We start from the raw sequence: 12,045 nt of genomic DNA on the forward strand, positions 1-12,045 counted from the left end.
CCATGAATTCTCTGGGATGATCACGGTACCCCTCCCCCCACCGCGTGGCTGGTAACAGGGAAGATCCCTGCTAGCCTAATGCGAAAAGCTCTGGGCCAATTCCCCCCCTGCGCTTGGCTAACTTCAGGGAAGGATTTCTTTTCAGACACAGGCAAACAGCCGAATAGGAACTGCCACTTCTGTCCCCTTAATTAAGTTCCTGTATTTCAACCAGGTTACCAGGAGTGATATCACTCTCCTGAGGATTACACAACAAGATAAAGAACGGATGTTGCTTGAATGCCAGCAAACACCGGGACCATACGCTGCCAGGCTTTGTCAGGCAATGATACCAGATTACTTGCTGCAAGCATGGCGTGGTCAAGTGTCCTACCATGGAGGAGGCAATAAGGATGCACTGCCCAGAAACCTTCTGGCAAGGCTTTCGGAGTACCTCCAGGAGAGCTTCATGGAGATGTCCCTGGAGGATTTCCGCTCCATCCCCATACACGTTAACAGACTTTTCCAGTAGCTACAGACTTTTCCAGTAGCTGAACTGACCGCGAATGCAAAGTCAGGCAAAGTAATCATTAAAAACCGTTTGCTTTTAAAACAAGTTTTATATTTTAAAAGGTAAACTCACCTGAGGTCCCTTCCATGGGGTCAGAGTCTTGGGTACTGGCTTGGGAGGCTTGGGAGGGTACTTCAGTCAGGGTGATAAAAAGATCCTGGCTGTTGGGGAGAATGGAGTGCTGTGTGCTCTCTGCAAGCTCATCCTCCTCCTCCTCCTCCTTTACCCCATCGGCAGAATCCTCAGGCGTCGCTGATGAGACTATCCCCGACCCAGAATCCACGAACACAGGTGGGGTAGTGGTGGCAGCCCCCCCTAGAATTGTATGCAGCTCGGCGTAGAAGCGGCATGTCCGCGGCTCTGACCCGGAGCGACCGTTTGCCTCCTTTGTTTTTTGATAGGCTTGTCTGAGCTCCTTGACTTTCACGCGGCACTGATCTGAGTCCCTATTGTGGCCTCTCTCCATCATGCCCTTGGAGATTTTTTCAAAAGTTTTTGCATTTCGTCTTTTAGAACGAAGTTCTGCAAGCACTGAATCCTCTCCCCATACAGCGATCAGATCCAGTATCTCCCTCACGGTCCATGCTGGTGCTCTTTTTCGATTATCAGCCTGCATGGTTACCTGTGCTGATGAGCTATCTGTGGTCACCTCTCCACGCTGGGCAAACAGGAAATGGAATTCAAATGTTAGCGGGGCTTTTCCTGTCTACCTGGCCAGTGCATCCGAGTTTAGATTGCTGTCCAGAGCGGTCACAATGATGCACTGCACTGTGGGATAGCTCCCGGAGGCCAATACCATCGAATTGCGGCCACACTAACCCTAATTCGAATTGCTAAAATCGATTTTGGCACTACTCCGCTCGTCGGGGTGGAGTACAGAAATCGATTTAAAGGGCCCTTTACATCGAAATAAATAGCGTCGTCGTGTGGACGGTTGCAGGGTTAATTCGGATTAAAGCTGATAAATCCGAATTAAAGTCGTAGTGTAGACCAGGCCTGTGTCTCTCTCATTATAGGCCATTGAAACAATTGAGATAGCCAAATATTATTAAAGTTGCAGAATCAACTGCTGAGAACAGCAATTACAGGGAAAGTCCTTTTGAGTGCTCCTAGCCCTGGGCTGGAACATGCTCAGTTGCTCTGTGAGGATCATGCATACATAGTCCAATCAGCACTAGGAGCTGTGAGAGGCTTGAACACCCTCAGTGAAAAAGGACTCTTCAGAGATTTTAGTTGTTAAATGCTAGCAAGTCTCTACTAAGCATGCACAAACAGATTTTTCAAAGACTTATAACTTGGCAAATTTTGAGCCAGTTTTCACAGGCATGGCAAAAGGCACATCCCTGATGAACATGCCACCCCTCTACCAAGTTTTGAGTTCCTGCTCCAAAGCATGGGGCACTAGAGCATTTCAATGAAAAAAAATCTCCACAATTTTTTAAACATGGGCAAAACATCATTTTCCCTAGCTTAATTCTCAGAAACAACTGAACCATTTTGTCTGAAATTTAAAAAAATAAACAACAGCTTGAAGCAGATACCCAGAATGGAAAATTGCAAAACTTTCACTGTTGGGACTGAAAAAAGTTACAAGCAACTGAAAACAGGGTTTAAAAGCTATTGAGGAGCCTTAATCATAGGTGATGCTATCACCCCTGCCTATAATCTATAACTAAAAGCCTGAAAATTCAAATTTAAGATTACACTTAACCTCCTAACATCAAAAGGATAGAATTGCAATATTAAGAGACTCCAAACCAACCTTAACTCTCCCCTCACATCTCTACCAACCTGTGCACCCTCTGTAAAAAGTAGCTGTCTATATGACAAGGATTTCTTTTCAGTGAATTCAAATGTTAAACCCAGATATTTTGGCTTTTCAGCTAGAAAACCTAGTAGCGTGGGTCATTTTCAATCTTGCCCAATTCTGTAGCTGTGGACACCTTAAATCCCAGTTCCACTGGTTTATAACGCCAATGCGATATAGGATTTAAATTGTCCATAGCCAGGGAACCTGTCCACAGGGCCGGCACCAGCCTAGCAAGCAGGTGCCTGGGGCGGCCAATGAAGAGGGGGGCGGCATGTCCGGCCCTTTTGGTGGCGGGGCCGTCACTCCCTTTGGGAGCAAAGGACCTGCCGCCAAATTACCGCCGTAGAATGAAGCGGCGGTAGAGCTGCCGCCACGATTGCAGCTTTTTTTTTTTTTTTTTGCGCTGCTTGGGGCGGCAAAAATGCTAGAGCTGACCCTGCCTGTCCACTGAATAGTAAAGGGTTAAAATAGTTGAAAAATATCCCGTGTCTGACATGAGTATATTAGGAAGATGAGATGAGAGTTGATTATGTCTCTGGTGTCTAAATAAACATATTGGTGATGCCTCATGAAGGCAACAATCTTAAGTAATAAATAATACCACATAGTTTCTTCATCGGTGGGTCTCAAAGCATTTTACAAAGGAGGTCAGCATCATTATCCCTGTTGTACAGATGAGGAAACTGAGGTATAGAGAGATGAAGTGACTTGCCCAAGATCTAACAGGCTAATGGCAGAATCAGAAAAATAACCCAGGTCTCCAGTGCTCTCTTTACTAGGTAACACTGCCCTGAAGAGAAACAAGTGTGAAAAGTAGTGAAAAATATATAGAAGAGTAAGCAATGATAAGTGATGCTGGATATAGGGAATTAAGAAAGACAGATTCCAGAATCTTTCTCTGGTTTAGTGTAAAGTTTTTGTGTTAAATGTTTTAATCTGTCTCAATAGACTTTAAATAAAGAGCATCCTGAGAATTCTCCGTGAGGTAGGTCATTATAAGTATTATTATCCCCACTTTACAGGTGGCGAGAGAGAAGCAGTGATTTGTCCAAGGTCACATAAGAAATCTGTGCCACGGTTAGGATTAGAAATCAGGAATTCCTGGTTTTGAGAAGGTATGCTTTGGGGGGCAGGGACTCTTTTTTTTACTGTGTTTGGAAACCACTTAGCACATCTGGGGTACTGAAATCTAAATAAAATATAGTAATTTGGGGGCTGAGAATGAGTCAGCTGCTTCATCAATATGCATCCAAGGCAGTGGTGGATTATTGATCAAAAATCATGATGACAGCAGTTATCTGGCAGTGGTGGTAGTGCTAAATCTGCATCAGAATCTAGTGAAAAGTGTTAAAGTTTTGATTAAATCACAGATTAAACTAGTTCAGTATCTAGTCTTCAATGGAAATTTTGTTATGATTATTCTTTGGCTAGCAAGATAAAGATAGCAAGGGTACTGCAGATCAGTGTACTGACAGAACGTAATAGCCAAGCTTACACTGTCATATCTCAGGCTCTAGTATTGCCAGACACTTTCATTAGCATTTAAATCCCTTTAAAAAAGAAAGAGGTATAACTAGGTATTAATTGCAGACTTTTTATTTTCATGCATAATCCCGAGAGAAAACAAATTTATCAGGGAATTTTACTGTTCTTTTGAGTGACAGAGCTAGTGAAACATTTCTTCCAAACACTTAGTCTGGAGACTAAACAGAGAAAATATATTCACAGTGTCACTAGCTTACTCACATGTTCTGAATTTGAGACATTGCCATCTATACAAGCAGCTGACGTTAAACATAGTGGTAAAACTGACATCATAATACAACTGATCATTTGTTAAGATTAAAAAGACAAAATATGCTTGTACATGGACATGTCATTGGACTAGACTAAATTCAGGTATGATCTTGATAACGAAAAATTGTATGTCAAGAGATGTAGAGGAAAAATAGATCAAGATGAGAAAATGTTGCTGGTTCTGATAATTTGGGAAGAGAAGCTGCAGTCTTTAGTGTCAAATAGACACTAGAATAACTGATTCCAGAGGAAATCTAATTTTGTATTATGCTATACAATTTTAAACATAATATAATTAACTATCAGTGCTTAAGTTGAAAGGACTGCACACAGTCTGATGCAAATCAAAATACTAAAAACAGCATAGTTTTTTTTAAAATCAGTTTGATTCACTTGTACACATTCTTGTCAATTAACTCGTGTTTGTAAAGTGCTTTGTAAATGTAAAGTGTGTAGCACTTATAGGTAAAAAGAAAATATGGACCTAAGGCCAGGGTTTGTCTACACAGGGCACTTTGAAAATATAATTCTAAGGCCACTTTAATTCTGAATGAGAGCATCCACATGAGTCTAATGTGATTTAACTAATACACTTTAAATTAGAACCTTTCAGTTCAATCAGATTAACTTTCCTGAGTATCCCCGAATGGACAAGCCATAAATGACATGCCCAATCTCATACCACATGTCACTGGAAAAGTTAGGATATCTGGGTTCCATTTCCATTCCATTTCCAACTCCCATACTAGTGCCTTAATCATGGACCAGGCTGCATTCTGGATCATAAGAATGGCCATACTGGATCAGACCAAAGGTCCAATTAGCCCAGTATCCTGTCTTCTGACTGTAGCCAATGCCAGGTGCCCCAGAGGGAATAGTAATAGAACAGAATAAGTAATAATCAAGTGATCCATCCCCTGTCACCCATTCCCAGCTTCTGGCAAACAGAGGCTAGGGACGCCATCCCTGTCCATCCTGGTTAATAGCCATTGATGGACCTATCCGTCATGAATTTATCTAGTTCTTCTTTGAACCCTGGTATAGTCTTGGCCTTCACTACATCCTCTGGCAAGGAGTTCCACAGGTTGACTGTGCGTTGTGTGAAAAAAATACTTCCTTTTGTTTGTTTTAAACCTGCTGCCTTTTCATTTCATTTGGTGGCCCCTAGTTCGTGTGTTATCAGGAGGAGTAAATAACACGTCCTTATTTACTTTCTCCACACCAGTCCTGATAGAGATCTATAAAATCATATCTCCCCTTAGTCATCTCTTTTCCAGGCTGAAAAATCGCAGTCTTATTAATCTCTCCTCATACAGCAGCCGTTCCATACCGCTGTCTAGAGAGATCTGCAACTTTCGTACCAGACAGGCAAGGCACCATGCGGATCTCTCGGTCATCGCAAACCCAGCTATCTGTGTTTCTAATGATCGAATCACCCATTACTAATACTTGTCTCTTTCCAATAACTGGAGTTCCCGTCCCTGGAGAGGTATCCTCAGTGCGAGAGGATACCACAACACCATCTGGAAGGAGGGTCCCAACTATGGGATTGTTTCCCTCTGCTCCAGTTGGATGTTCTCCTTCTCTGAGGCTTTCATCCTCAACATCACCGAGGCTGTTAGACCAGGGTGGGACTGTTCTACTGTGTCCCAGAAAGTCTTATCTATGTACCTCTCTGTCTTCATTAGCTCCTCCAGCTCAGCCACCCTGGTCTCCAAAACCCATACTTGGTCTCTGAGGGCCAGGAGCTTCTTGCCTCAACTGCACACATACACCACCTGCCCATACATGCTGTATTGAGTGCAATAAACTGGATAGGTAGCCCCTACTCTGTTGCTGGACTTCTGCCTGCATTCTCTTTTTACTCCTGAAGCTTGTTCCTTTGTTTTTATCAGGGGGTGTTTCGTGTTTTAAGTTTAAGGAATGTTAAGTGTATGTAGCCCCTCCCCGCTTCCCCTGTAAACTCCCTTGCAAAACTCCCCCCTTAGCCGCTCCTGTTCACAACGCTATGTCCTCTGGTCACTTAGGAGCAGGCTTTTTAAAGCCCTGGTCTTCCTGAGTAGCCCCACCCCATGGTTAAGGGTTGATGGGTACTAACAGGCTCAGGGATCAAAGCCTCGTTAAGAAGCTCTCAGCCATGCCCAGCAGACCACTAGGCTCAGCACCCACATGGTCAGCACACGGTCCCCCAAACAAACAGACCACACAGTATATTTCAGTCCAGCAGCAAGCACACCACAACACAAACACACAGAACAAACAACAAACTAACCTCATGGGTCACGTAATCGCTCCTCCTTCACCTGGAGAAGTCCCTCACAAAAGTCCCGTTAGCCGCTCCTGTTCGTGAGGCTAGCCAATCGTGCGGATTAGCCAGTGCCAGCAGCAGTAGACAAAAGGTAATAATATGCCTATGGGTAAAAACACCAACACTCATGAAGCCAGTTGCAGCACGAAATTGAGTAGGATTGCATAAGTGGCCTAACGAGATGGAAATAGGACAGAAAGACAAGAGAAGTGAGGAAAGTAAAGAAAAGCATCACAAGAGGAAGAAATTGAGATATCCTTTTTCTTGGAATTTGTGAGAGGAAGAATAAATGTTTAAAAAAAAAAAAGAGAATGAGAATGAGAAAAGCAACGATTATCCCCATAATACAATGACAAGAGTGTGAGTCACCAGAATTAAATGGAAGAGAAGAGGCTGCATTACAAGTGGTGGAAGTGGAATGCCCCTGTAGCTTTCTAGCTATTTCATTGTTCAGTTAATGGTTGGATGACATTTCACCATGCAGTGTCATGAAGACATGCCCTCCAGATTCTTGATCAAGATTTTTGAACAACCAAATGAGACTGTCCCCCAGGAGAAATTCCTAGGTGCAGTATTACATCCTAGTGCATGGTAGGACTAGATTCGGGGAGTTTGAGTACTGTAGGAATATTTACACAGTGCACACCAATTATAACTCACTTTTGGGTCTCAGTACCTTGATTTAAATAGCTTCAAAAAATTGGAATACAACAAACCTCATCTTTTCTTAATACCATAAAATGTATACTGACACTATTTCTGGTAATGCATTGTTAGTTCTTAGGCCTTGATACAAAACCTATTGAAGTCAATGAGACTCTTTTCATTGTCTTCAGTGGGATTTGACTTGGGCCCTTTGGTTCAGATCCACAAAGAGACTTAAAGAGAAAAAAAAATCATAGGAACAGCGCTCCACAAAGCCTGAGTTAAGCATCTAGGCTCCCTGTACAATGATAGGGAGAAATAGAGGCCTTAGAATGCGATCCACAGAAGCCAGCATACGAGGCAGGGAGCCACCTAAACTCGCCGGTGGAAGAAGATGACAGCAGGGATGAGTGCAAAGCCCTGCTCCTCTCATGGAATTACGTGCCTAAGTCCAAGCTGCAGGAAGACACCTGTCAGCTTGGCGATTCACAAATCGGAGCCTGTCTTCTGGAGTCAGGCAGTTTAGGCATTCATTCTTGTGGGAATGAGTTAGGCACCTGCTTTGCTCCCCACAAAACGGCTGGTGGAGGTCACCTTACAACTTTTAACATAGTGGTTAGAGCATTCACCTGGGATGTCGGAGACCCAGGTTCAGTTCCTCCCTCTGCCTGAGAGGGAGAAATTGAACAGTGGTCTCCCACCTCTCAGGAGAGTGATATAATCACTGGAGCAGGGAGACTTGACCCTAGGGCTCTCCCATGCTCCTGAGTGTCTGTCCCTCTCTGTGGGCCAATGACTATTTAACTATTCACTATAGAACAGTCATTGGGCTAGAGCGAGGGAATGACTCTATAGTCCAGTGGTTAGGGCACTTACCCAGGAGGTAGGAGAGCCAGAGTCCAGTTGCACTGCTCCAGTCACCTTTAATTATTTATAGATAGTGGAACAGCTTCAACAGGGGACTTAGCGGGAGCTCTACATCTGATTATCCCATAGCTCACCTCCTCCACCTGGATTTTGAATGGGACCTGATCCAGTAGGCGGATTCTGGGCACACCTACTGGATCAGGTTCTGCATGTAAGATAGGTGCATGAATGCCTATCAGCCCATAGTTCCTGAATCACTCTGAGGCTTAGGTGAGAGATAAACATCCAGATGCCTAAAGTAAGGCAGTAGTGCACATACCCAGAGGCAGAAATTTAGGCTCTGAGGGAACTTTTACTCTGAAAACTTAGGCACCAAGTGAGTTTAAGCATCTACACAGTTCAGCAAGAGTTTTGTGGATCTCAGTGGAGCCTAAAACTGGGATTTAGTAGCCTAAGGCCTGGTCTACACTAGGCATTTATGTCGAAGTTAGCGCCGTTACATCGAATTAACCCTGCACCCGTCCACACCGCGAAGCTATTTAGTTCGACATAGAGGTCTCTTTAATTCGACTTCTGTACTCCTCCCCGACGAGGGGAGTAGCGCTAAATTCGACATGGCCATGTCGAATTAGGCTAGGTGTGGATGGAAATCGACGCTAATAGCTCCGGGAGCTATCCCACAGTGCACCACTCTGTTGACGCTCTGGACAGCAGTACGAGCTCGGATGCTCTGACCAGCCACACAGGAAAAGCCCCGGGAAAATTTGAATTTGAATTCCTTTTCCTGTCTGGCCAGTTTGAATCTCATTTCCTGTCTGGACATCGTGGCGAGCTCAGCAGCACTGGCAACGATGCAGAGCTCTCCAGCAGTGATGGCCGTGCAATCTCAGAATAGAAAGAGGGTCCCAGCATGGACTGATCGGGAAGTCTTGGATCTCATCGCTGTGTGGGGCGATGAGTCCGTGCTTTCCGAGCTGCGCTCCAAGAAACGGAATGCAAAGATCTACGAGAAGATCTCTAAAGACATGTCAGAGAGAGGATACAGCCGGGATGCAATGCAGTGCCGTGTGAAAATCAAGGAGCTGAGACAAGGCTACCAGAAGACCAAAGAGGCAAACGGACGCTCCGGATCCCATCCCCAGATATCCCGTTTCTACGAGGCACTGCATTCCATCCTAGGTGCGGCCGCCACCACTACCCCACCACTGACCGTGGACTCTGAGGATGGGATATTGTCCACGGCCGGTTCCTCGGACATGTTAGCGGACGGGGAAGATGAGGAAGGAGATGAGGAGGACGAGGCAGTCGGCAGCGCTCACAACGCTGATTTCCCAGACAGCCAGGATCTCTTCATCACCCTTACAGAGATCCCCTACCAACCGTCCCCAGCCGTTACCCCGGACACAGAATCTGGGGAAGGATCAGCCAGTAAGTGTTGTAAACATCTAAACATTTATTTTTAATAGAACAGGAATATTAACAATAAAAAAAATGGGTTGCTCATGATTAGTTTGCCCTAGGCGCTTAACGGTTCAGTCATGGGCAGTGAAACTATTGAAAAAAAATCTAGCAATGTCCGGTTTTACATGATTGTCCTGCCCAAGCCGCTCTACTGTTTAGTCCCTGCTACTGCAGCTAGAGTAAAATGCGGTCTATATGTCCGGGGATAGAGCAGAAATCCTCCTGGGACATGTCGATGAAGCTCTCCTGGAGGTAATTGGAAAGCCGTTGCATCAGGTTCCTGGGGAGAGCAGCCTTATTGGGTCCTCCGTAGTACGACACATTGCCGCGCCATGAGACAATCAAGTACTCGGGAATCATTGCTCTGCACAGCAGGGCGGCATACGGCCCTGGTCTTTGGAGGCTTTCCCGGAGCATTCTCTCTTTCTCGCTGTCAGAGATCCTCATGAGGGTGATGTCGCTCATGGTGACCTGCTTTGAATTAGGTAGGGGAATGTTAGTGTTGGGACTGCTTGCCCGTTCCTTTACAGAACTGTAACCTCCTTTACAGAACTGTAACGGCTGGTTTGCAGCCACGCGGTGGAGGCGGGAGAGGGGCAGCCTACAGGGATCGTTCCGGGGACAGCCGCGAGGGGGTGGGACAGGGGCAGAGTTCCTGCTTGCCGGATTGCTGGCAGCAGGGACTGACATTGCTTTCAATGTGAAAGGAGGCCAGTGCTAGTATTAAAGTTTTAAGCTGCCACAAGTCTACGGCTTACCATGTCTGCCTGCAACAGAAATTCCGTTGTCCTGCCCCGCTTCTCAAATGTGCTGTGCAAGACCCCAGGCACTGAATGCGAAGGCCGAGAATTCGACCTTGTGCTGAGTGCGCATGTGATAGGTGCTGTGCATGGTCTTGTTCACAGAGAAAGACTATGTTCTTTGTCCACAACTACATTTATCTTTCTGAGGAATTCACTCCCTTTTTCCCATTCCCACAGCCACATCTGTGACTGTCTCACAACCTAGCCTGGCATCACACTCCCAGAGGCTAGTGCAGATTAGGCGTAGGAAGAAGAGGACACGGGAGGACATGTTCTCGGAGCTTATGGCCTGCTCCCGAGCCCAGGCAGCACAGCAGACCCAGTGGCGGGAGAACTTGTCCCAAATGCACCAAGCAAACATGGATCGGGAGGAGAGGTGGCGGCAGGAAGACCAGCAGGCGACTCAAACCCTGCTTGGACTACTGAGGGAGCAAACGGACACGCTCTGGCGCCTTGTGGATGTTCTGCAGGAACGGAGGCAGGAGGACAGAGCCCCGCTGCAGTCCATCTCTAACCGCCCTCCCCCGCCACCAAGTCCCATACCCCCCTCACCGAAAGTGCAAAGAAGGAGGGGCGGCAGAGTCCGTGCTAACTCTCACTCCACCCCTGCAGAGAGCTCTAGTAGCAGAAGGCTCTCATTCCCCAAAATTTGACAAGTTCTTTCCTTCCCGCCTGACACAAGCCCCCGTCCAAGTTTCACCTCCCAGTTCCATGTGTAGTTGATAATAAAAAATACGTTTCTGTTAACTACTGTTTCCATCATGTTCTTTTGGAGGAGGAGGGGAAAGGGGGTTGGTGATTGGACAGGACAGTCACCTTTGGCAGGGTACATAGGTGGGGGCAGGTACAGCAGCAGGGCACATACACAGTGCAGTGATTAGTTACCGTGGTCAGTCTGGGAGGTGGTTTTCATGTTATGTGGTGGGGGGTGGGTTGCTCTGTGACTTTGTGGCGGGGGAGGGCAGTTACAGATCTTAAGCGGCGGTCCTTATGCAGGATCACAGAGCCACGCAGCAGGAGATCTGTAACCGTCCTCCCCCTGCCACAAAGTCACATAGCCCCCCCATACACACAGTCCCGATCAGGAGGGGTGACAGGCTCCATTGAAACAACCAGCCCACCACAGCGGAGCCTGTCAATCCTTGAGTTTAGAAGCTTCATTTGCGTCACTACACTACACCTGCTCCCCACCACAGTCTGCGTCCCAGTTTTAAAAAATTCCCGCGAAAACAGTAGTAAAGAAAACGGTGTTCATTAACAAAGTAGAACTGATTTTATTTCGAAACGTGTGTTGGAAGGGGGTGAAGGGGGTATGTAATTGGAGAGGATAGTCAACATTAACTGGGTAAAGGAACGGGGGCAGGTTCAGCTCTCTGTACACAAACTTAAAAGTCACAGGTTACCCTGCTCACTCAGGAACCTAGCTTTCAAAGCCTCCCGGATGCACAGCGCGTCCCGCTGGTCTCTTCTAATTGCCCGGCTGTCTGGCTGTGCGTAATCAGAAGCCAGGCTATTTGCCTCAACCTCCCACCCCGCCATAAAGGTCTCCCCCTTGCTCTCACAGAGATTGTGGAGCACACAGCAAGCTGCTATAACAATGGGGATATTGGTTTCGCTGAGATCACAGCGAGTCAGTAAGCTTCTCCATCTCCCCTTGAGACGGCCAAAAGCACACTCCACCACCATTCTGCACTTGCTCAGCCGGTAGTTGAAGAGTTCTTTTTCACTGTCCAGGGCGCCATATAGGTCTTCATGAGCCAGGGCATTAGCGGGTAGGCTGGGTCCCTGAGGATGACTATAGGCA

The sequence above is a fragment of the Trachemys scripta genome, chromosome 5 (assembly GCF_013100865.1).
Source record: "Trachemys scripta elegans isolate TJP31775 chromosome 5, CAS_Tse_1.0, whole genome shotgun sequence".
NCBI lineage: Eukaryota > Metazoa > Chordata > Testudines > Emydidae > Trachemys > Trachemys scripta.